Consider the following 26701-nt stretch of genomic DNA (forward strand, 5'->3'; position numbering starts at 1 on the left):
AGGTGGTGTAGAACCAGGTGGTGTAGAACAGGGTGGTGTAGAACTGTGGTGTAGAAGTAGGTGGTGTAGAACTAGGTGGTGTAGAACTAGGTGGTGTAGAACCAGGTGGTGTAGAACAAGGTGGTGTAGAACCAGGTGGTGTAGAACAGGGTGGTGTAGAACCAGGTGGTGTAGAACTAGGTGGTGTAGAACTAGGTGGTGTAGAACTAGGTGGTGTAGAACTAGGTGGTGTAGAACAGGGTGGTGTAGAACAGGGTGGTGTAGATCTAGGTGGTGTAGAACAGGGTGGTGTAGATCTAGGTGGTGTAGAACAGGGTGGTGTAGAACTAGGTGGTGTAGAACTAGGTGGTGTAGAACTAGGTGGTGTAGAACTGGGTGGTGTAGATCTAGGTGGTGTAGAACAGGGTGGTGTAGAACTAGGTGGTGTAGAACTAGGTGGTGTAGAACAGGGTGGTGTAGAACTAGGTGGTGTAGAACTAGGTGGTGTAGAACTAGGTGGTGTAGAACTAGGTGGTGTAGAACTAGGTGGTGTAGAACCAGGTGGTGTAGAACAAGGTGGTGTAGAACCAGGTGGTGTAGAACAGGGTGGTGTAGAACAGGGTGGTGTAGATCTAGGTGGTGTAGAACAGGGTGGTGTAGAACAGTGGTGTAGAACTAGGTGGTGTAGAACTAGGTGGTGTAGAACCAGGTGGTGTAGAACAGGGTGGTGTAGAACCAGGTGGTGTAGAACAGGGTGGTGTAGAACCAGGTGGTGTAGAACTAGGTGGTGTAGAACCAGGTGGTGTAGAACAAGGTGGTGTAGAACCAGGTGGTGTAGAACAGGGTGGTGTAGAACCAGGTGGTGTAGAACTAGGTGGTGTAGAACTAGGTGGTGTAGAACTAGGTGATGTAGAACTAGGTGGTGTAGAACAGGGTGGTGTAGATCTAGGTGGTGTAGAACAGGGTGGTGTAGAACAGTGGTGTAGAACTAGGTGGTGTAGAAGTAGGTGGTGTAGAACAGGGTGGTGTAGAACAGGGTGGTGTAGAACCAGGTGGTGTAGAACTAGGTGGTGTAGAACCAGGTGGTGTAGAACAAGGTGGTGTAGAACCAGGTGGTGTAGAACAGGGTGGTGTAGAACAGGGTGGTGTAGAACAGGGTGGTGTAGAAGTAGGTGGTGTAGAATTGGGTGGTGTAGAATTGGGTGGTGTCTCTATCTTCGTGGTTCTGGTCAGAAGCAGAAGACCCACTTTGGAACCGTCTTTATGTGGCTCTGAAGTTTCAGGTCAAAGTTCATCAAAACACCCAGATTTTCTGTCAGCATTAAGTCGTATGACACAGTTATTAATGTTTCCATTTATGTTGTTGAACAGACCAACGTGACTCTAGGGCTGGACTTTGACTAGACCATGAACCTGTAAGGTTCGGGTCGTTCCTGCTGACCCCTGACCTCTGCCTGAGTGACGCCTTGCCGCTGGGTCACCTGATCACGTTGACGTGTCGAACGAAGCGACGGTCAGACGCTGAGTGCATCCAACAGATTCACCAACCAGATTCATCAACTGAATCTTCCCCAGTCGGAAGTAAGAGGTCAAAGGTCATTGTTTATTGATGAGGGGAGCAGGTATACAGGACATGAAGGTACAGATGATGTTGTGGATTTATATATCTATGTAAAAGTACATATGAAGAACCACAAAGCTAAACTACAGCTACACATAGAGGTGGTCTGAAAAGGAGCATGCAGTACCACAGGAAATCCCGCAGAGGGCGCCATAACACCACACTTGAATTATTGATTAAAAGCAAATTAAACAAATTTCTGGCAGGAAAAAAGTAACAACACACACAGTTAGCAAAGGACTGACAGCAATTCCTGCTCCGTGGCGTCTGTCCACCTCACACCGAGCTACAGGAAGCACAGAAACTAGCTAGCTAAGCTACGAGCGGAACTGCAAAGAGGTGCATCGTGGGTAACGTAATGATTGTTTCAGCCAGAGAATTATATATAAAACATAAATATTCTTCTTACATGAAACTGGAGCGTTTTCCTGGTTTCATATTTTGTTGAGTGTTTATCGCTATGCAGACGATACGCAGCTCTGATCAAAGAATCCAAAAGAATTGGAAATAAAAATATAATACTTGATGTTTCGTAAAACTAGAGTGTGAAACGTTGCCATCTGTCTCATCTTCTCTCTTTAGAAAAGATGTGAAGTTTATATAAAACATGGCAGTAAAACAAAGAACCACGTCTGAACAGGCATCCATAATTTCATCTGATCATAAAACTTCATGTCTGAAAAATGGTGGAAAAAGGAGATGCGGTTAAATGAGTTTGTTAAAACTGATGCCTGAGCCTGAGGGTCGCCTACCTGTGTGGAGGCATCCAGGTCCCGGCCGAGCGCAGGCAGAACAAAGGGCAAAGGTCGCAGACACCTCGCACGCCGAACATCCCGGCTATTTCTCTGCGCGTTTTATTTTTCGTTTTTCGAAGCGTTGCCATGTGAAGCATCAGACACAGTCCTGCTTCTCCTCGTTCACTTTCTGAGGACGTTTTGTTTCCAACACGAGTTTCTGCTCAGACATCATGAAGGACGACGTTTCGCTGAAAATCCGTCTTTCCAACATGTGGTTTGAAAATGTTTATACCTGGAAGAACAATTACAAACAGCTCCGTCTTTCTGCAGCGCTCGTTTCTGAAATGTTTAGGAGATTTCAGGTGGCAGCAGAACACCAGGTGATGCCTCGGTTTGGGAAGTGATGGATGCAGTTTGCTCTCTTTAAATTAACCGGTTTCCATGGTTTCCTTGGAGGTGATGATTGAGAAGCACAATCTTCCCGCTGCGTGTCCTTGGAGGAGCAATAAAAATAAATAAATCAGTGCCGATTCTCCAGAACGAGCGGCTGCCGATCCACAGCGGCTTGCAGGCGTTTCTCAGTCCGAGGCTCCGAAGGCAGAACACGCCGCCGGGTCGGCAGAGCGCCTCATCGGCTGGAAACACGCCGCCGGGTCGGCAGAGCGCCTCATCGGCTGGAAACACGCCGCCGGGTCGGCAGAGCGCCCTGGAAACACGCCGCCGGGTCGGCAGAGCGCCTCATCGGCTGGAAACACGCCGACGGGTCGGCAGAGCGCCTCATCGGCTATAAACACGCCGCCGGGTCGGCAGAGTGCCCTGGAAACACGCCGCCGGGTCGGCAGAGCGCCTCATCGGCTATAAACACGCCGCCGGGTCGGCAGAGCGCCCTGGAAACACGCCGACGGGTCGGCAGAGCGCCTCATCGGCTGGAAACACGCCGCCGGGTCGGCAGAGCGCCTCATCGGCTATAAACACGCCGCCGGGTCGGCAGAGCGCCCTGGAAACACGCCGCCGGGTCGGCGGAGCGCCTCATCGGCTATAAACACGCCGCCGGGTCGGCAGAGCGCCTCATCGGCTGGAAACACGCCGCCGGGTCGGCAGAGCGCCTCATCGGCTATAAACACGCCGCCGGGTCGGCAGAGCGCCTCATCGGCTGGAAACACGCCGCCGGGTCGGCAGAGCGCCTCATCGGCTATAAACACGCCGCCGGGTCGGCGGAGCGCCTCATCGGCTGGAAACACGCCGCCGGGTCGGCAGAGCGCCCTGGAAACACGCCGCCGGGTCGGCAGAGCGCCCTGGAAACACGCCGCCGGGTCGGCAGAGCGCCTCATCGGCTATAAACACGCCGCCGGGTCGGCAGAGCGCCTCATCGGCTATAAACACGCCGCCGGGTCGGCAGAGCGCCTCATCGGCTGAAAACACGCTGCCGGGTCGGCGGAGCGCCTCATCGGCTATAAACACGCCGCCGGGTCGGCAGAGCGCCTCATTGGCTGGAAACACGCCGCCGGGTCGGCAGAGCGCCTCATTGGCTGGAAACACGCCGCCGGGTCGGCAGAGCGCCTCATCGGCTATAAACACGCCGCCGGGTCGGCAGAGCGCCTCATCGGCTGGAAACACGCCGCCGGGTCGGCAGAGCGCCTCATCGGCTATAAACACGCCGCCGGGTCGGCAGAGCGCCCTGGAAACACGCCGCCGGGTCGGCAGAGCGCCTCATCGGCTGGAAACACGCCGACGGGTCGGCAGAGCGCCTCATCGGCTATAAACACGCCGCCGGGTCGGCAGAGCGCCCTGGAAACACGCCGCCGGGTCGGCGGAGCGCCTCATCGGCTATAAACACGCCGCCGGGTCGGCAGAGCGCCTCATCGGCTGGAAACACGCCGCCGGGTCGGCAGAGCGCCTCATCGGCTATAAACACGCCGCCGGGTCGGCAGAGCGCCTCATCGGCTATAAACACGCCGCCGGGTCGGCAGAGCGCCTCATCGGCTATAAACACGCCGCCGGGTCGGCAGAGCGCCTCATCGGCTGAAAACACGCCGCCGGGTCGGCGGAGCGCCTCATCGGCTATAAACACGCCGCCGGGTCGGCAGAGCGCCTCATCGGCTATAAACACGCCGCCGGGTCGGCAGAGCGCCTCATCGGCTGGAAACACGCCGCCGGGTCGGCAGAGCGCCTCATCGGCTATAAACACGCCGACGGGTCGGCAGAGCGCCTCATTGGCTGGAAACACGCCGCCGGGTCGGCAGAGCGCCTCATCGGCTATAAACACGCCGCCGGGTCGGCAGAGCGCCTCATTGGCTGGAAACACGCCGCCGGGTCGGCAGAGCGCCTCATCGGCTATAAACACGCCGACGGGTCGGCAGAGCGCCTCATCGGCTATAAACACGCCGCCGGGTCGGCAGAGCGCCTCATCGGCTGGAAACACGCCGCCGGGTCGGCAGAGCGCCTCATCGGCTATAAACACGCCGCCGGGTCGGCGGAGCGCCTCATCGGCTGGAAACACGCCGCCGGGTCGGCAGAGCGCCCTGGAAACACGCCGCCGGGTCGGCAGAGCGCCCTGGAAACACGCCGCCGGGTCGGCAGAGCGCCTCATCGGCTATAAACACGCCGCCGGGTCGGCAGAGCGCCTCATCGGCTATAAACACGCCGCCGGGTCGGCAGAGCGCCTCATCGGCTGAAAACACGCTGCCGGGTCGGCGGAGCGCCTCATCGGCTATAAACACGCCGCCGGGTCGGCAGAGCGCCTCATTGGCTGGAAACACGCCGCCGGGTCGGCAGAGCGCCTCATTGGCTGGAAACACGCCGCCGGGTCGGCAGAGCGCCTCATCGGCTATAAACACGCCGCCGGGTCGGCAGAGCGCCTCATCGGCTGGAAACACGCCGCCGGGTCGGCAGAGCGCCTCATCGGCTATAAACACGCCGCCGGGTCGGCAGAGCGCCTCATTGGCTGGAAACACGCCGCCGGGTCGGCAGAGCGCCTCATTGGCTGGAAACACGCCGCCGGGTCGGCAGAGCGCCTCATCGGCTATAAACACGCCGCCGGGTCGGCAGAGCGCCTCATCGGCTATAAACACGCCGCCGGGTCGGCAGAGCGCCCTGGAAACACGCCGCCGGGTCGGCGGAGCGCCTCATCGGCTATAAACACGCCGCCGGGTCGGCAGAGCGCCTCATCGGCTATAAACACGCCGCCGGGTCGGCAGAGCGCCTCATCGGCTATAAACACGCCGCCGGGTCGGCAGAGCGCCTCATCGGCTATAAACACGCCGCCGGGTCGGCGGAGCGCCTCATCGGCTATAAACACGCCGCCGGGTCGGCGGAGCGCCTCATCGGCTATAAACACGCCGCCGGGTCGGCAGAGCGCCTCATCGGCTATAAACACGCCGCCGGGTCGGCAGAGCGCCTCATCGGCTGGAAACACGCCGACGGGTCGGCAGAGCGCCTCATCGGCTGGAAACACGCCGACGGGTCGGCAGAGCGCCTCATCGGCTATAAATACGCCGACGGGTCGGCAGAGCGCCTCATCGGCTATAAACACGCCGCCGGGTCGGCAGAGCGCCTCATCGGCTATAAACACGCCGCCGGGTCGGCGGAGCGCCTCATCGGCTGGAAACACGCCGCCGGGTCGGCAGAGCGCCCTGGAAACACGCCGCCGGGTCGGCAGAGCGCCTCATCGGCTATAAACACGCCGCCGGGTCGGCAGAGCGCCTCATCGGCTGGAAACACGCCGCCGGGTCGGCAGAGCGCCTCATCGGCTATAAACACGCCGCCGGGTCGGCAGAGCGCCTCATCGGCTGGAAACACGCCGCCGGGTCGGCAGAGCGCCTCATCGGCTATAAACACGCCGCCGGGTCGGCAGAGCGCCTCATCGGCTGGAAACACGCCGCCGGGTCGGCAGAGCGCCTCATCGGCTGGAAACACGCCGCCGGGTCGGCAGAGCGCCCTGGAAACACGCCGCCGGGTCGGCAGAGCGCCTCATCGGCTGGAAACACGCCGCCGGGTCGGCGGAGCGCCTCATCGGCTGGAAACACGCCGACGGGTCGGCAGAGCGCCTCATCGGCTATAAACACGCCGCCGGGTCGGCAGAGCGCCCTGGAAACACGCCGCCGGGTCGGCGGAGCGCCTCATCGGCTATAAACACGCCGCCGGGTCGGCAGAGCGCCTCATCGGCTGGAAACACGCCGCCGGGTCGGCAGAGCGCCTCATCGGCTATAAACACGCCGCCGGGTCGGCAGAGCGCCTCATCGGCTATAAACACGCCGCCGGGTCGGCGGAGCGCCTCATCGGCTATAAACACGCCGCCGGGTCGGCAGAGCGCCTCATCGGCTATAAACACGCCGACGGGTCGGCAGAGCGCCTCATCGGCTATAAACACGCCGCCGGGTCGGCAGAGCGCCTCATCGGCTATAAACACGCCGCCGGGTCGGCGGAGCGCCTCATCGGCTATAAACACGCCGCCGGGTCGGCAGAGCGCCTCATCGGCTGGAAACACGCCGACGGGTCGGCAGAGCGCCTCATCGGCTGGAAACACGCCGACGGGTCGGCAGAGCGCCTCATCGGCTATAAACACGCCGCCGGGTCGGCAGAGCGCCTCATCGGCTATAAACACGCCGCCGGGTCGGCAGAGCGCCTCATCGGCTATAAACACGCCGCCGGGTCGGCGGAGCGCCTCATCGGCTGGAAACACGCCGCCGGGTCGGCAGAGCGCCCTGGAAACACGCCGCCGGGTCGGCGGAGCGCCTCATCGGCTGGAAACACGCCGACGGGTCGGCAGAGCGCCTCATCGGCTATAAACACGCCGCCGGGTCGGCAGAGCGCCTCATCGGCTATAAACACGCCGCCGGGTCGGCAGAGCGCCTCATTGGCTGGAAACACGCCGCCGGGTCGGCAGAGCGCCTCATCGGCTATAAACACGCCGCCGGGTCGGCAGAGCGCCTCATTGGCTGGAAACACGCCGCCGGGTCGGCAGAGCGCCTCATCGGCTATAAACACGCCGACGGGTCGGCAGAGCGCCTCATCGGCTATAAACACGCCGCCGGGTCGGCAGAGCGCCTCATCGGCTATAAACACGCCGCCGGGTCGGCGGAGCGCCTCATCGGCTGGAAACACGCCGCCGGGTCGGCAGAGCGCCCTGGAAACACGCCGCCGGGTCGGCAGAGCGCCCTGGAAACACGCCGCCGGGTCGGCAGAGCGCCTCATCGGCTATAAACACGCCGCCGGGTCGGCAGAGCGCCTCATCGGCTGGAAACACGCCGCCGGGTCGGCAGAGCGACCTGGAAACACGCCGCCGGGTCGGCAGAGCGCCCTGGAAACACGCCGCCGGGTCGGCAGAGCGCCTCATCGGCTATAAACACGCCGCCGGGTCGGCAGAGCGCCTCATCGGCTATAAACACGCCGCCGGGTCGGCAGAGCGCCTCATCGGCTGAAAACACGCTGCCGGGTCGGCGGAGCGCCTCATCGGCTATAAACACGCCGCCGGGTCGGCGGAGCGCCTCATCGGCTGGAAACACGCCGCCGGGTCGGCAGAGCGCCCTGGAAACACGCCGCCGGGTCGGCAGAGCGCCTCATCGGCTGAAAACACGCTGCCGGGTCGGCGGAGCGCCTCATCGGCTATAAACACGCCGCCGGGTCGGCAGAGCGCCTCATCGGCTATAAACACGCCGCCGGGTCGGCAGAGCGCCTCATTGGCTGGAAACACGCCGCCGGGTCGGCAGAGCGCCTCATCGGCTATAAACACGCCGCCGGGTCGGCAGAGCGCCTCATTGGCTGGAAACACGCCGCCGGGTCGGCGGAGCGCCTCATTGGCTGGAAACACGCCGCCGGGTCGGCAGAGAGCCTCATCGGCTATAAACACGCCGCCGGGTCGGCAGAGAGCCTCATCGGCTATAAACACGCCGCCGGGTCGGCGGAGCGCCTCATCGGCTGAAAACACGCCGCCGGGTCGGCAGAGCGCCTCATCGGCTATAAACACGCCGCCGGGTCGGCAGAGCGCCTCATTGGCTGGAAACACGCCGCCGGGTCGGCAGAGCGCCTCATCGGCTATAAACACGCCGACGGGTCGGCAGAGCGCCTCATCGGCTGGAAACACGCCGCCGGGTCGGCAGAGCGCCTCATCGGCTATAAACACGCCGCCGGGTCGGCAGAGCGCCTCATCGGCTATAAACACGCCGCCGGGTCGGCAGAGCGCCTCATTGGCTGGAAACACGCCGCCGGGTCGGCAGAGCGCCTCATTGGCTGGAAACACGCCGCCGGGTCGGCAGAGCGCCTCATTGGCTGGAAACACGCCGCCGGGTCGGCAGAGCGCCTCATCGGCTATAAACACGCCGCCGGGTCGGCAGAGCGCCTCATTGGCTGGAAACACGCCGCCGGGTCGGCAGAGCGCCTCATTGGCTGGAAACACGCCGCCGGGTCGGCAGAGCGCCTCATTGGCTGGAAACACGCCGCCGGGTCGGCAGAGCGCCCTGGAAACACGCAGCCACACAGGCGGCCAAGAGGCCGACGGAGGAAAACAAACAGAAACATCATCAAGCCGCAAAAAGTTTGGCGAGAAAACGAAACCTTTTCAACACGTTTGACTGTTAAAACCAACTTACATAAATAAAAAACAGGCTGATTTAATGATGATTTAATTTAGCCTTCATAACGTCTCCCCATCTGTCTCCTCAGCCTTGAGGTATTGATCATTTACTAATAGTAATTTAACGTATAAATAACGCATCATGTATTTATCTGGATATCTAAGGGGAAAATATGCTTTGCAGTATTTAGCAGGGAGACAAATGGCCTCCATGCTTAATTACAGACACCAAATGAGCCGCCGTCAGAAAACATCTTCAGGTAACGACATAATTCAGCCTCCATGCTGAGATAACGATGCTGAAATGGCTCATTCTGCGGCTCTGCACCTTTTAAAAACTACTTCTCAGATAAAATACGATTTTTAAAAATTATTTCTTATTCCGAGTTGCAGGAACTTATGGGTCAGACAATGACCGCTTGTGTTAAAATAATAATTATTCATATTTAAATTCCTGTTGTTTTGTAAATGGCTGTGAGTGTTTGAGGTTAATGAGCCTGGAAATAAATATTTATAATTAACTGCTTGTTCCGTCACAGATAATCTTATAAATTGTTAAATATTATCTGAGAAGCTGCAGAAATATTTCATGTATTTTGTCGCCGACAAAAGAATGGATTTTTATGGGCTTTTATTTTGAAACACTGCTTTTATCTGAATTTACCAGATATATTGTTTTTAAATTTGCTGATAATTTTTATTATAGATTCATTTATTTCATGTTTCGTTTTAAGTGGGTTAGGTTTCTATTTATTTTTAAAATCTTTCAAATGAAAAATGTTTCAGATTAAATCAATAGCCGTGTTGTTAACAATGTAGGTTTATGGAAAGAGTTCTTAATATTTAATAACTTAAAATGCAAACATAATCCATGGAAACAGACTTTGGAAAAAGCTGAAACATGTTAGCATGAAGTTTGCAGGATTTTCCGCCTGTAATATGTAAATAAAAACAATTTTATGTAAATAAAAACAATTTAAAGAGATGTAAACAGAAGACTTTCCCTCTGGAGCCGTTAGTCAGAGATCTTTTAATCTGGGCGAGTCGTTACGCTAGATTAGCTCGCAGATTAGCTTCAGTAGCTGTTAGTTCGCAGATTAGCTTCAGTAGCTCTGCTAGCTCGCAGATTAGCTTCAGTAGCTGTTAGTTCGCAGATTAGCTTCAGTAGCTCTGCTAGCTCGCAGATTAGTTTCAGTAGCTATGTTAGCTCGCAGATTAGCGTCAGTAGCTCTGCTAGCTCGCAGATTAGCTTCAGTAGCTGTTAGTTCGCAGATTAGCTTCAGTAGCTCTGCTAGCTCGCAGATTAGTTTCAGTAGCTATGTTAGCTCGCAGATTAGCGTCAGTAGCTCTGCTAGCTCGCAGATTAGTTTCAGTAGCTATGTTAGCTCGCAGATTAGCGTCAGTAGCTCTGCTAGCTCGCAGATTAGCTTCAGTAGCTCTGCTAGCTCGCAGATTAGCTTCAGTAGCTCTGTTAGCTCGCAGATTAGCTTCAGTAGCTCTGCTAGCTCGCAGATTAGCTTCAGTAGCTCTGTTAGCTCGCAGATTAGCTTCAGTAGCTCTGTTAGCTCGCAGATTAGCGTCAGTAGCTCTGCTAGCTCGCAGATTAGCTTCAGTAGCTCTGTTAGCTCGCAGATTAGCTTCTGTAGCTCTGTTAGCTCGCAGATTAGCTTCAGTAGCTCTGTCAGCTCGCAGATTAGCTTCAGTAGCTCTGTTAGCTCTCAGATTAGCTTCAGTAGCTGTTAGTTCGCAGATTAGCTTCAGTAGCTCTGCTAGCTCGCAGATTAGTTTCAGTAGCTATGTTAGCTCGCAGATTAGCTTCAGTAGCTCTGTTAGCTCGCAGATTAGCTTCAGTAGCTCTGTCAGCTCGCAGATTAGCTTCAGAAGCTCTGTTAGCTCGCAGATTAGCTTCAGTAGCTCTGTTAGCTCGCAGATTAGCTTCAGTAGCTCTGTCAGCTCGCAGATTAGCTTCAGTAGCTCTGTTAGTTCGCAGATTAGCTTCAGTAGCTCTGCTAGCTCGCAGATTAGCTTCAGTAGCTCTGCTAGCTCGCAGATTAGCTTCAGTAGCTCTGCTAGCTTGCAGATTAGCTTCAGTAGCTCTGTTAGCTCGCAGATTAGCTTCAGTAGCTCTGTCAGCTCGCAGATTAGCTTCAGTAGCTCTGTTAGCTCTCAGATTAGCTTCAGTAGCTGTTAGTTCGCAGATTAGCTTCAGTAGGTCTGCTAGCTCGCAGATTAGTTTCAGTAGCTATGTTAGCTCGCAGATTAGCTTCAGTAGCTCTGTTAGCTCGCAGATTAGCTTCAGTAGCTCTGTCAGCTCGCAGATTAGCTTCAGTAGCTCTGTTAGCTCGCAGATTAGCTTCAGTAGCTCTGTTAGCTCGCAGATTAGCTTCAGTAGCTCTGTCAGCTCGCAGATTAGCTTCAGTAGCTCTGTTAGTTCGCAGATTAGCTTCAGTAGCTCTGCTAGCTCGCAGATTAGCTTCAGTAGCTCTGCTAGCTCGCAGATTAGCTTCAGTAGCTCTGCTAGCTCGCAGATTAGCTTCAGTAGCTCTGTTAGCTCGCAGATTAGCTTCAGTAGCTCTGCTAGCTCGCAGATTAGCTTCAGTAGCTCTGTTAGCTCGCAGATTAGCGTCAGTAGCTCTGCTAGCTTGCAGATTAGCTTCAGTAGCTCTGTTAGCTCGCAGATTAGCTTCAGTAGCTCTGCTAGCTCGCAGATTAGCTTCAGTAGCTCTGCTAGCTCGCAGATTAGCTTCAGTAGCTCTGTTAGCTCGCAGATTAGCTTCAGTAGCTCTGCTAGCTCGCAGATTAGCTTCAGTAGCTCTGCTAGCTCGCAGATTAGCATCAGTAGCTCTGCTAGCAGAGAAACTGATTTCACCAAAATGCAGACGGGTTGAACAGGTTCAGGTTCTCAGGATAAGGAAGAGACTCGGTCTCATCTGATTGGCTCAAAGCTATTAGCTGCTTAGCTAGCAGCATAAAGCTCGTTTTAATAGCTTCCTGTTTACCAGAAAGTATTAGCTGCTTAGCTAGCAGCGTAAAGCTCGTTTCAACAGCTTCCTGTTTACCAGACAGTAAGAAAATGGCATCCAGAAGCAGAAGGTGGTAAAAACCAGCTCTCTCTCTCTGTCACTCACTGCTGCAGTCATCAGGACTCCACTGGGCCTGGCCGAGTCAGAACCGGGTCAGTGAGGAAGCAGGAAGCGTCTGAATATAAAGAGTCAACCACGAGCCTCTGATGTCACTTCCTGTGTCTCCATTAGGGCATGAAGGAAGTCCACTCCACTGGTTAAAAACCCAGGTAGCTCCAGCGTGAAGGTAAAAGTTCTGATGTGGGTTTGGTCCGACGTAGATCCTCCTCTGGCCAGCAGCACTGCGCCTCCTGCCACCTCCTCCTGACCGCTCTCTAAGACCTTAATTACATTAAAGCCTCCTGCTGACCTCAGATGCGCTCTGAGGAATCTCCCGCTCGATAAACCCTCAACGTTTTAAAGCCATTTACTGAGACCAAAGAATCAATTTGGTTTATTTCAGACCTAATTTATGTCACTGTTCACACAGAAAATTACAAAACTGCCCATTTCCACACCAAGCCGCCTTGGCTTCCCCACACAGATCCTCCAGACTAGCGGCAGCAGCCATTAGGAATCCCCTGGTGGAGCTGTGTGTCTGCTGACCTCCTGAGAACTGCTACAAACGGCATAACAGAGACGCATTGTGCTGGAGTGTCAGGAAGAGGAGATGCTTCTTAAAGAGACAGACGCCCAGTTTGAAGGCGTTAAATTACAAAATCAAATTTCTTTTAAGTATATTTATAACAACTGAAGGCAACATAATTACTCGATTATGCTATAAACTGGAAAATACATAATTGTACTTAACTGTCCTGCTGGCGATGGTTTGACTTGTAGGCTGGTTTAGTTTCTGAGTGTATGTAGGAACATGAAGCGTGTTATTGAGTAAAATGAGTTTATAGCAGCTTTTGTATAATGAAGTTTGAGATGCTCATAAATCTGCAAAATGAAACAGATTTTCTGATGGTTTTTCTAAAGCAGAGGTCAGAAATGTACGCATCACATTTTAATGTCCAAACTAAGAAACATTCACACAGCAGGTCCAAGTTTTTTGCTAAAATCCTATTTTTATTTTCTGTAGAGTTTATGCTGCTAATTAAATGCGACCCAATCGGACCCAAAGCGAGCCGCATGCAGAAGACGGCTTCCGTTTGCGGCAGATAACGGACGATAGCCAGTGGGCGGAGCTAATGTCTGCGGCAGCTAACGGACGTTAGCCAGTGGGTGGAGCTAATGTCTGCGGCAGCTAACGGACGTTAGCCAGTGGGTGGAGCTAATGTCTGCGGCAGATAACGGACGTTAGCCGGCGTTAGCCAGTGGGCGGAGCTAATGTCTGCGGCAGATAACGGACGTTAGCCAGTGGGTGGAGCTAATGTCTGCGGCAGATAACGGACGTTAGCCGGCGTTAGCCAGTGGGCGGAGCTAATGTCTGCGGCAGCTAACGGACGTTAGCCAGTGGGTGGAGCTAATGTCTGTGGCAGCTAACGGACGTTAGCCAGTGAGTGGAGCTAATGTCTGCGGCAGATAACGGACGTTAGCCAGTGGGTGGAGCTAATGTCTGCGGCAGCTAACGGACGTTAGCCAGTGGGTGGAGCTAATGTCTGCGGCAGATAACGGACGTTAGCCGGCGTTAGCCAGTGGGCGGAGCTAATGTCTGCGGCAGATAACGGACGTTAGCCAGTGGGTGGAGCTAATGTCTGCGGCAGATAACGGACGTTAGCCAGTGGGTGGAGCTAATGTCTGCGGCAGATAACGGACGTTAGCCGGCGTTAGCCAGTGGGCGGAGCTAATGTCTGCGGCAGATAACGGACGTTAGCCAGTGGGTGGAGCTAATGTCTGCGGCAGATAACGGACGTTAGCCAGTGGTCGGAGCTAATGTCTGCGGCAGATAACGGACCCAGCGGGCGGAGCTAATGTCTGCGGCAGCTAACGGACCCAGTGGGCGGAGCTAATGTCTGCGGCAGATAACGGACCCAGTGGGCGGAGCTAATGTCTGCGGCAGATAACGGACCCAGTGGGCGGAGCTAATGTCTGCGGCAGATAACGGACCCAGCGGGCGGAGCTAATGTCTGCGGCAGCTTCCTCCACTGGCTCCAGCTGTTCATCCAGAGTTCGTGAAAAATAAATTACAGCAATTTGTTGTGATTATTTTCACATTCCAGTGAAAATATTGACCTCAGAGTCGCAGCAAACCGGGAGGAAGTTGTGTTGAGTTGCTGATTGAAGCAGCCAATCAGACGACAGCGTTTCCCCTAGTCCCGCCCACTGAGTTTGACGAGTGAAGTTCAGTTTAAATGAATTTAAAACATGAAGTAATTGACTGAATCATTATTAGCTTTTAGAATTAAATCAAACATTTAATTGAAGCACATGAAATAACTCTGCAGGATGTATTAAAATATTTACTTATTGTAATTTATCGCTCCTCACCGACACTGAAGCTTTATTTTATGCATCAGACGTACGTCTATTCAGACAAATAATATTAGAAACATGGTTATAATGCGGCTGATATTCATAAATATGATCCTTCACAATAAAACAGACGTCACAGGAAATTCCTTTAGAATCAGTTTTTAATTCACCATTCACCACCTTCATCATCATCACAGAAACAATCACCTTCATCAGCGCGTAACACTCTGATCACTTCAGACTTTTATAATATATTTCATCCATTGTCATCTGTTTTTTAAATAATTTACATAAGAATAAAGTCAACAGACTAAAGAATGGATGATCTGGATATTTACACCATGGGACACAGAAAGAGAAGAAAACGGAAATGAAAGAAACACCTGCAGGGAGGAAGAGGAGGCGAGGAAGAAGCATCTGAGCAGAGAGGAAGGAGCCAACAGGAGAGCCTTTGTGCTGCTGCAGCAGAAAATCACGTTATGATGATAAACCCTCAGCTGAACCTTTTTCAGATTCCGGATTTTATTTTCCATCAACATGTTCGACTTTTAAAACTTATTAAAACAAGAAAAGAGTCAGTTTTTCTTCAGAACCGTCAGTAGTTATGTTTTCATCCAGCTGTCTTTGGAGTTTTGAGCAAATATTTAAAATGAAATAATTATGTGTGTCTCCATGTCATCAGATGTCGACGCTGCAAACTAGCAGGAGAATCTGCTCCAAACTGAAGGTCTGGACCTCCAGGGTGCAGGGGGCGCTGTGGGCTGGAGGGAAGGACCTCCAGCCTGCAGGGGGCGCTGCGGGCTGGAGGGAAGGACCTCCAGCCTGCAGGGGGCGCTGCAGGCACACAGTCCTCCCCTCCAGCCCGCAGCGCCCCCTGCAGGCACACAGTCCTCCCCTCCAGCCCACAGCGCCCCCTGCAGGCACACAGTCCTTCCCTCCAGCCCGCAGCGCCCCCTGCAGGCTGGAGGTCCTTCCCTCCAGCCCGCAGCGCCCCCTGCAGGCTGGAGGTCCTTCCCTCCAGCCCGCAGCGCCCCCTGCAGGCACACAGTCCTCCCCTCCAGCCCACAGCGCCCCCTGCAGGCACACAGTCCTCCCCTCCAGCCCACAGCGCCCCCTGCAGGCACACAGTCCTCCCCTCCAGCCCACAGCGCCCCCTGCAGGCACACAGTCCTCCCCTCCAGCCTGCAGCGCCCCCTGCAGGCTGGAGGGGACCGCCCACTTTTACCAGCATGTTAATCCGTCAAAGACCCAAAAAAACATGTTTGAACGCGGAAAAAACAGGAAATAATCAATTAGTATTCAGAAATGAAGTTATGCTTCTGCCTTCGTTGATCTCTAACTTTTCTCTCACAGAGGATTTTAAATCCACTGAACAGTAAAACTCACCTTCTCCTCTACTGACCGTCTGTGGCCTTGAACACAGTCTGAGTTTGATAAAAATCAACAACTCTCCCTTTGAATCTGCCCAGATCGCTGCTTTAGACATGCCAAACCCATAGGGGGCAGCAGAGTGCAGGGCTAAAACCCATGTCAGCCAATCAGATTGCTTCCAAACAACCACAACTTCCTGTTGGGAGTCAAACGTCACCAGGAGCTTCCTTTGTGTGGACAGATTTTAGATAATATGAGAATATAAAGTTAACAAGACGTGGATACGGTAAAGACCCAAAAACCTGCTTTTTCACAAAGTTCTTATGATATAAAGTGTCATTTCTGAGTCGATTAAAGACCAAAACCCATAAAAATCTTTTCATCTCCTCAGATATAACAAGGCCTTTTGTAATTAATCAGCATGTCCAGAGAAATGTCCCCATCACCAGGTGGCGCTGTCCCTCCAAACACTGGACATCTGCTGACAGCATCACGTCAGACTTTGTACTTCTAGTCTCTGTTGGACGTCCAAACGCTTCGCTGGCGCGTTTGATCAGCCACACGAACCAGACTCAGACGTCAGCAGACGGATTTTCACTTCCCACAGTTTTTGCTGTTGAAACTTTTGACTTTTCTGACTATTCAGCAAAAATGTGCCCAGCAGGATATTCCATCAGTGTCGATGTTCAGGGGAGGAATTTGGCCTCTTCCTACGCCAAACTGCTGCAGAGATGAAATCCTGTCATGGAGACTGAAGGAACGTCACACAGTTTCATTCAGCCGTGTTTCAAAGGGCATGAACGTGTGAGGACGCATCATTTGTCCTTCTGCCAGCAGGAAAGCGGTTAAATAACCGCTGCAGAGATCAGCAACGCCGATCAAAGAAAACAGAACGATTTCTAAAATCACGTTAAAATCTCGATTTTACCAGGCTGGAGAAAAAAAAAAAACATTCAGGTGTCTTTGGACAATTTCAGCTGCTTCATTTTGTTTTCCACCAAACGGTCCTTTATGAGATGAAATGATAAAATAAAGAAAAATAAGATAAAAATAGAGAAAAGGTGATTTCATATCATTACTAATATTTGGATATCTAATCTGTCAAACTAAATGTCAGCATGCCACAAACAGCAGAAATAAGATCCCTGCAAACAAAGCTAAATTAGAACAGAAGTAGCTAAAAGCATTAAATGCTAAGCTAACAATGCTAATTCTAACTGCAAACATTTTACTCATCACTGCAGGAAAAAAACTACTTTGCTACTTTCACAAATACTGAAATCATGACCTTATCTGTATATTAACATGATGTGAAATAATTTCTTGGTTTTGTGTTTGTCACTAAAAGTCAGCAACTTTTCTAGCATGCTAACGCAGCTAAATGCTAACGATAGCAGCAGGAATGCATAAAACCAGGAAATGCTGAGCTAACACTTCGATTGCTAACATCAAAGATTCTCAAAGCAACTGTTTAGGATAAATATAATGTATACTATAAATATGACCAAGTGCAACTATGACAAAAGCAGCAAAAGTGTTTAAAAGTGTGAATTGCTAGCCTTACAGCTCCGGTGCTAACTGTAGGAATTCCACTCATCACAACAAGACCAGCAAATCTGAGCTGCTCCTCAAATTTGCTGAAATTAAACAAAATAATTTTAAGTAAATTATCTTGTATATTAATACAGAGTTGTTCCATAAAGAATGCAGCAATTAACCAGAACAATAGTTTGCTTGTAAGCAAAGCTAAGTGCTAACAGACTTAAGCATGAATAGCTTAAACCAAATTATTTTGATGCCAACTGCAGACATCAATGAAGAGAAAGAATCTTTTGTCTACACAAAACATTTAATGTTGGCACTGTTCTTACGCTAAATTAACGAATAAAGCGGAACTAATGCTAAATCCTGATGCGCTGCCGCATCAGCAAACTTCAACCAGGAAACGCTACGCTAACTAGGCTTCTGATACCGACTGAAAACATTTTATTCCTAAATATTTAAGACGTGTTGCTACTTTCACATGTATGCATACACAACAGCACTGTATGCCACGGAAAATTAACGAGATTATTATTAGCTTGCTAGCAAGGCTAAATGCTAATACGTAACAGCACAGCAGAACATGCAAGGCTAACTGTTCTGACGCTAACTCCAGACAACTCACACATTTCATTAAAATCAAACTTATAGGTATCAACACAAATATTTAACTAATAACTTCAGCATATCGTAAAAATTGTTTTGACGAGTAGCACAAAGCAAACTTGCTAACTATGATAAATGCTAACACAAAGCAGAATAAGTAAGTAGGAAATGCTAGGCTAACGGCTAATGACACTGTAGAAAACTACATGATTTTATTACTACAGCCACAAATTCTGAAGCTGTGATTAACTTTTTATATTAAAAGTATAATAAAATGTTGGCCACAATTAACAGGAACAATGTCAACTAGCCAACAATGCTAATAGCAGCACAAAACAGTAAAATTACCTGGAATATTGGATACTTAGTTATATTTATGTGTCAAAAGAAAAATAGTACAACTCAAAAATGATTTTAATTTACAATTTCCAAACATATGTAAAGTGTATCAGTGAATTTATTAACGAAGCCAAACGGCAGGGAACCAAAGCAGCAAGTATGAGTTTTAATTCAACTTACCTGGATAAAGCAGGTTAAATAAATAAAATCAAAATTACGCAATGATTGTCAGACCTGTTTAAGCCACTGGATAGATGTATAGATGCATAAAGATAGAATAGAAATACCCTTTATTGCCCCACACTGGGGGAAACTCACGACCGGGAGAACTGAGTAACGAGAAGATTAAAAACTTACATTTTTAAACTGGTTTTCCGTAAAACCTATAACAAAATGATCAACTTGAGGAAAAACATATCCAATATAGTTCAGTGCAGCTGGAAGTTTAAGTTAATAAGAACCCAATGAAACAAATACATGAACATTAAAACGAACGGATTCAAATGTCCTGGGAGTGTCGGTTCTGAAAGTGACCAACAAAAGGTTTGGTTTTAAAAAATTTACTTTACACTGAAGCAGTTTGAGTTATTTCAGACAAAGGATGACAGATGGTTGTGTTTCGGACGGGGAGGACAAAGGCTCCTCTGCTGCCTCCTGCATCATGATCTGCTTCCTCTCTCTCAGAGCGTTTGTGTTCGCAGCAGTCAAGGCAATACTGTCACGCAACATTCATTTTTCCAATCCCGCATGCAGACCAAGCTTTACCTTCCTGAACTCATTCTGACGTTTTCTCAAACAACCAAACCTCTCGATTAAGAAACGATCTGGTACGACTTCCTGGTTTTCTACAGGAAATCCTGCCGCCACACTGGTTTTAGAGAGACTTTATCCCTAAACTTAGATGTTCAGTGGTGGGCACCGCTAACAGAAAGCTAGCTGCGCTAACGCAGCAATCATAAACCTAAGTAAAGCACTTTACCATCATGGTATTTAGCAAAAGCTAATGCTAACATGCTAAATTCTACCATCAGTGGTGGGCACTGCTAACAAAAACCTAGCTGCGCTAACGCTAACGCAGCAATCATAAACCTAAGTAAAGCACTTTACCATCATGGCATTTAGCAAAAGCTAATGCTAACATGCTAAATTCTACCATCAGTGGTGGGCACTGCTAACAAAAAGCTAGCTGCGCTAACGCAGCAATCATAAACCTAAGTAAAGCACTTTGCCATCATGGCATTTAGCAAAAGCTAATGCTAACATGCTAAATTCTACCATCAGTGGTGGGCGCTGCTAACAAAAAGCTAGCTGCGCTAATGCTAACGCAGCAATCATAAACCTAAGTAAAGCACTTTACCATCATGGTATTTAGCAAAAGCTAATGCTAACATGCTAAACTCTACCATCAGTGTTGGGAATCGTTAACTAAAAGGTTAGCTGTACAGTAGATTAAATTAAACTCCCTCCCTCTGATCCGGGTCGGGTCTCGGGGTCAGCAGCCTCAGGAGGCCCAGACTTCCCTCTTCCAGCTCCTCCAGGAACCCCAAGGCGTTCCCAGGCCATAGAGAGACATCGTCCCTCCAGGTGTCCTGGGTCTCCCCTCCTCCCGGTGGGACCTGAACTCCTCACCAGGGAGGCGTCCAGGAGGCATCCTGACCAGATGCCCGAGCCTCAACTGGCTCCTCTCGACGTGGAGGAGCAGCGGCTCTACTCTGAGTCCCTCCTGGATGACCGAGCTTCTCTCTCTAAGGGAGAGCCCAGCCACCCTGCGGAGGAGGAAACCCATTTCGGCCGCTTGTATCCGTGACCTCGTTCTTTCGGTCATGACCCAAAATTGAATTAAACTGTTTACTGTAAAACTACAGCAATGCATTCTGGGTACAGATTAAAAAGCGTTTGATTCACCCAGTCAGTGGAGGAGAACGTGAGGATTGTTGTGACAAATATTCTGCAAGGATATGAAACTTTTATTGTCAATAAAATGTTGAAACTGCTTCAACAAATTCTGCTGTTTTATGTGGAATAGAAAAATGAGACCTTAGTGAACTTTAATGTTAACTTTTTATCATCTAAATTACACATTTACACCTGCAACAAAATCCTGATTTCCACATTTTATCTTCAATTAACGTCTGAATTGTCCTAAAAATCAAATTTAAACGGTAAAACCTTTAAAATGTCTTTAAAACACCACAGCCTCCAAGAACAAGGTTAGGAGAAGCTAAATGTTCCCAAAGCTTAAAATTAGCTCAGCTATTAGCGCGTTAGCTGAAGCGTGCCCACCACTGCCGTCAGGAACTTTAACCTTTGACCTCCTGTTTGTTTTGTTTTTCATTGCCCAGCTTTCTGACGGCTCATATCAGCAGCTGGTGCTGTGAAAACTGCTCAGATGATCATATTCAACCCTCCCAGGTTGTTGGCCAGCAGCCGTTTCTTCTTCTTCTTCTCCTGTGTGAGTTTGGTCTGCAAGGCCGTGGATCCCAGCTCGCTTTGCTACGTGATGTAATGACAGTACAGTCCTGTGCGTGTAAACACTGATCCAGATGTGAGTCAGGCGGCGACGGCTGCAGCTGCTGTGTGTGTGTGTGTGTGTGTGTGTGTGTGCTGTACAGGTGAGGCACCGGGGTTCTCCCTAAAACCGCCAACCGGGGGGGGAAGGAAGCACGTCAAGCGTTTATGCGTCTCCGACAATCTGCAGCTTCGGGCTGGAGGTGGAATGGACTGAAATCCGGTCTCTTCGTTTCACCTGAAGATCCAAAATCCTGGATGTTTCTGGCAAATTTATGTTCCTCCAGGCATCAACACAGACCCTCATCTGCTTAGAACCGACAAACGTTGGACCTAAGATGAGGCGCAGTTCTAAGGAGAACCCGGCTGCCGTGGAGCGGGTCGGGCTTCCAGAACGACGGACGGTTACCGGGCAGAGCTGCTCAGGCTGTTCAGGAGCTCTCCTGCTCGTTTCAGGGAGGGTTGGCTGTGCAGCAGGCCGGAGCGCCGCCTGCTGGCCGCCGGGGGGGGGGCAGGCGGCCCAGCGGGGGGTCATGGCTTCATGCTGGGGCGGTTCGTTCTCAGCCGGACCGGAGCCACGCTGCACACTGAAGCTCACCGTCTCTATCTGAGCCGCAGGTTTGAAACACCTGAACGAGATCAGCAGCGGGGTTGCAGAGCCGGCCGGCCTCGTCGTTCGTTCCCAGCTTCAGGTTTTCTGAGCAAACAAGCCTTTAGCGTGAAAAACCCTGTTTTTTTTTTACACTTCAAGGATCTTTTTCCTGCTCAAAAGTCGTCTTGTTGCTGGCGACCGAAGGGCGAAGAAGGGATGGCGAATACCACGGTGGAGGGAGGACGGGGGCTCGTTACCCAGGGTCTCACGGTCGCCCCTGGTTACCTAGAGGAGGGGCTACTGCACTCGGAGGCGGGGCAACAGAACTGATGGGCGATGTCATCGTCTTCGTCCTCTCTGAGAGACAGACCAGCAGACAGACAGAGAGGAAGAGTAAAAAGAGGAAGAGGGCAGAATGGCTTTCATTTGGATTTGCAGTACCGCGGGTCGGCCACCAGATGCCACTGTTTGCTCATGTGTGAGGTGCAGCAGTGACCCCTGGGGGGCCTGGGGGCCGAAGTGAGTCAGTAACACAGAAACTACCAGAGCCAGAGGTCAGCAAAGTCACCTCTGACCCTGAAAGTTTCCACTGAGGCAGAGAGGACAGGAAGGAAGGAGGGATGGATGACGATGGAGGGAAAGCCGAGGTATTTTTAGCACCCATTAATGCAAATGTAATGCCGAAAAGTGCAAATTAGTGCCATAATCGCTGCGGCTGTGATTTTTTAAGCAGGGCTGTAATCCATCACTTTGATCCCACTCAGCAGTTTTAACTTCTGAGTCTCATTTAAATAATCCGACGACTTTTACAGGTTGCAAATCAGCCGTACGAGGAGATCTGCGGTTTGAAACGAGCAAAGAGAGACAAAGAGTCCAGAATTAGGTTTGGTCATTTTAGCCAAATGTCTTTTTAAAAAGCTGACGGCCCGACATTTCATAACGAAGTCCCTTGAAACGAGCTGGAACCCGTCAGACGTCCCATCAGATCCGTCATGTCCGCAGCGACACGTTTACCGCAAAGCTGGGCAAAGTTCAGAGGTTTGAAATTCACCGCAGCAGAAGAAGAAAATATGAATCCGTCTGTGATGAGGCTGCGGCTTCAGGTTCATTACACACAGACTGATAAAGTGTTGATTTGGTGATTCTCTAGGAAAACAAACATTTTATCAGAAATGTTTTGTTTCATGACGGCCAGAACGGAAAGGGTTAAGTTTAGTTTGCGCCAATTCCTGAATGTCTCCACTGAACTGTGGTGATGTGGGTCAATGTGACGCAATCAATTCAATAAACTAGGAAAGACCGCAAAGTGTGGCTGTTCAGAAGGCTGTGTTAGTGGAAGGTTTAGTGGAAGGAGAACGTTTGTCAGAGAGGGGAGCTAAATGCAGTTAAAACAAAGAATTAAAAAAGCCTAAAATGCCCTCAGTGCTGCCCTCTCTTGGTTAAATGGTGGATGCTGCAGTTTAACTGTACAGTTCGGTTCAGACATGCGCCCCCTGGTGGTGGTCAGGAGCTGGAACGGCAGCCAACTGACTGCAGAGCTCAGGGAGGGGCGGGGCTCCACTGCTGCAGAGGGATTGGTCCATTTGTGTGACGTCATCATAAAAGTGTCCAACGAAAACAGAGAAAAGTTACTAGATTTGTCGCTAGTCTGCGAGACTCAGACGTAGCTAAATGCGGGAGAAAAAGTCGCTACGTTGGCAACAAAAGCTTCTTTGTTTCAGACCCACAAGACCCACAGTTAGCCACGCCCACACACAGTTAGCCACGCCCACACACAGTTAGCCACGCCCCCACGCAGTTAGCCACGCCTGCACACAGTTAGTCACGCCCCATACAGTTAGCCACGCCCCCTCACCATTAGCCACGCCCCCATACAGTTAGCCACGCCCTCACACAGTGACCAACGCCCACACACAGTTAGCCACGCCCCCTCACCATTAGCCACGCCCCCATACAGTTAGCCACGCCCTCACACAATGACCAACGCCCACACACAGTTAGCCACGCCCCCTCGCCATTAGCCACGTCCTCACACCATTAGCCACACCCCCTCACAGTGAGCCACGCCCCCTCACCATTAGCTACGCCCGCACGCCGTTAGCCACGCCCCCCAGCGTCCAGGCCCCGCCCACTTCGGCGGAACGTTCCAACATCGACTTCCATTCCTGGTGGAACTGAATCAGGTGTGGAGTTTTCATGATGGCCGCCGTAAACCTGGAAGCCATTTTGGAACCAGTTCAGCTGAAGCTGAGGGTCGTCTGGACCCGTCAGGTTTCCACTTCCTGGCTGATTCCTGTAGACGTGTTTTCACTAATGATGCCGTCTGTTTGACGCCTCAGCATGATGCTGCCACCTCCTGACATTGAGGTGGTCAAACCTCCATGAACTGTTAAAACGATTAAAATCTGAAGCTTCTGAGTGTCGTCCACCATGACGCTCCTTCTTTTAGAAAACAGAAAATATCTGGACGAATTGAAAACAAAACTAATATTTTATTTAGTTGTGCCAATAAAACGTCACTTAAAATTCACCATTAAATGTTAAAATTTAAATGCTAATTTATTAGAATTACTGACAATTACATTTTTTATCTATTGGAAAATGACCACAGACGGAATCTGAACGTTTCTGCATTTAGCAAATTGACCAGAAATTAAATTAAATGTCAACAAACTTCAGTTTTTTTCTTGTGAAAATGAGTCGACATATTTTTATTGATCGTATAATTACACAAATCGGAATCACAAAAGCAGTTTAGCGAAAGGAAAATGTTCCTTGTAGCCGCTCTCGAGAAGGCGGGGCTTAAAGCTGAGGCGTCTCCTCTGATTGGCTGACAGACGACGAGAGCTAGTGACATCACTGAAATACGAATCCGCCTCATTTACGTCCGTCACGACTTTTAATATCCGATCGCACGAACTCATTCAACTGGTGACAAATCCAGCAACTTTTTCTGGTTCGACTTTGGCGCCACGTGAAGCCGCCAGTCGGTCCAAACGCGACATGAACACAATCCTTCTCTTCAGACCCCAAAATGAAAAACCCGATCCAGGAAACCGTCAGGTACATTTCGACAGCTCAGAATCTCAGATCACGTCAGCAGATTGTGAAATTCAACTCGTCAAAACGGCTTTTTTTAGATAAGTATTAACAAAACCGTCGTAAAAAAAATGCTAGAAAGTAAAAGAAGCCGAGACGTTCGGGGCGCGTGGGGAATCTGAACCTTGTCAACTTGAATAAGTTCTTATTTATTCTCTTCTGTTGAAAAATCCAGCATGACGGGAAGCTAAAGATCCAGGAAGATCCTGCAGACGGAAAGCTTCCCTTCAGCGCCAGGAACCAACTTTCAGTCTAGATTCTCGTAAAAATACACGTGAAAGTTCAGCGAAGTTAAAAGACTGGAAACAGGAAGTAAAATAACTTTACGGTTTAGTTTACGGCACATAAAGTTCATCCAGGAACTGGAACTGCTGAAGGACCAGAAGTTAAAACCGTATTTTCTGCTCTATGAGGCGCAGAGAACAGGTTGGGTTGTTCTGTACTCTATTATTACAGATCTACATTTCTAAAGAAATGGACCTGAGCGCTTTATATAGTAATCTGCCTCAGTCGTCGTTTTACTCAGGTGTTGTGATATTGTGCCCAACTGCATTCTGGGTAACACAGACCAACCGACACGCCGCCGCCGCCACCTCTGTCTCTCCTGGCTTTAAATGTTTTATCAAACTTTATTAACAAACCAGCTTTCTGACAACTATCCCAGCATGCACCGCGCTCTTCTTCTTCTATGGCGAAAATAAAGTCGGCAGCTGCTTACCGTAGCTGCTGGACCTGTAGTGGCTCCATATTGGTCCGTATATAAGGAGCACTGTCGGCTTTTGAGGAAACTGAAGGTTTTTAGTTGCGCCTTATAGTGCAGAAAATACGGTAATAAAGTATTTAAACCAGTGGTTCTTAACCTGGGTTCGGTTGAACCCCAGGGGTTCGACGGAGCCTCTGCAGGAGGTAAAGACACATTAACCTGTGTAAAGTCGTGATGACGCCCCGCTTTGCCAATCAGAGGATCACGTTACATTGCTGAGCCAATCAGAGGATCACGTTACATTGCTGAGCCAATCAGAGGATCACGTTACATTGCTGAGCCAATCAGAGGATCACGTTACATTGCTGAGCCAATCAGAGGATCACGTTACATTGCTTAGCCAATCAGAGGATCACGTTACATTGCTTAGCCAATCAGAGGATCACGTTACATTGCTTAGCCAATCAGAGGATCACGTTACATTGCCTAGCCAATCAGAGGATCACGTTACATTGCTGAGCCAATCAGAGGATCACGTTACATTGCTGAGCCAATCAGAGGATCACGTTACATTGCTGAGCCAATCAGAGGATCACGTTACATTGCTTAGCCAATCAGAGGATCACGTTACATTGCTTAGCCAATCAGAGCTGCGGAGGAGCATCTTTTCGGGGTTGCTACTGCCTCTAGTGGCGTGGCGGTGGTAACACAGCTAATATAATTACATTACTAATACCGCAAAGTATTTTGTGTGTCGGCGCGGGGGGGGGAGGTGGGGGATAAGAAGGGTTCGATGAACGCACATATGAAACTGGGGGGTTCGGTACCTCAAAACCACTGATTTAAACGTTACGTCCAAACTAATCAAATCAGGAAATGTAATCAAAGATTTTGTTTGTTTTTGTGTTTCAATCTGTAGTTTTTTTTTTGTTTTTTTTTCCGGTTATGATGCGTTTGGATTTGATTCGTCGCTGGTGTGTTTGACGATGCGTTGATGGAGGAGATGAGGGCGAGCGAGTGAGGAGAGAGAGAGATGAGGATGATGATGATGATGACGGTGGTGTTTTTGGGGGGAAAAGGTGGATGAGGAGAGAGTTAGCGGCTGAAGAGGCTGCTTCACCTTTAACGCTGAAGTGAGTGAGTGAGTGAGTGAGTGAGTGAGTGAATGCTGCAGGTTTTCAGCGGCGGGGATCAGAGCGAGGCTGAACAAAGAGAGGAAACTAAAATTAATTAGATATTTAAGTTTTTACCCGTCTGATGCAGATATCAGACAAATTAACGCGAAAATAAAACGTCAAGATGTAGAAAAATATGTGTTACATAATTCATAATTTAAATAATTAAATAAAATCAAGGGGAAAAAAAATCTTTGAAATAAATAAATGTAAAAATGGTTAAAAAGTCATAAGGAAATAAAATTCTGTATATATTTGCATAAAATTTGCATAAAATTTGAATATATAGCAGCTTATTATAAAGTGACTCCAAATGTCAGATTTTGTCCAGATGTAAAAATCATTTGATGTTTTGTAATAATAAAAAATAATAAGCAA

General features: G+C 50.3%; 1 protein-coding gene and 1 long non-coding RNA gene across 3 annotated transcripts in view; both read right to left on the reverse strand.

The window, feature by feature from the left end:
• The window catches only part of LOC103468114 (IQ motif and SEC7 domain-containing protein 1-like), a 138429-nt gene that overhangs the window by 86135 nt on the left and 25593 nt on the right, over positions 1–26701 (reverse strand). The gene's annotated exons all lie outside the window — the stretch shown is intronic.
• On the reverse strand, positions 14532–15244 carry LOC145552324 (uncharacterized). Its single transcript, XR_014088334.1, has 2 exons — positions 15164–15244; positions 14532–15123 (listed from the first exon to the last, which is right to left on the reverse strand). It is a non-coding gene; the product is annotated as an uncharacterized LOC145552324 (long non-coding RNA).

The sequence above is a fragment of the Poecilia reticulata genome, chromosome 7 (assembly GCF_904066995.2).
Source record: "Poecilia reticulata chromosome 7, P_reticulata-male-v2, whole genome shotgun sequence".
NCBI lineage: Eukaryota > Metazoa > Chordata > Actinopteri > Cyprinodontiformes > Poeciliidae > Poecilia > Poecilia reticulata.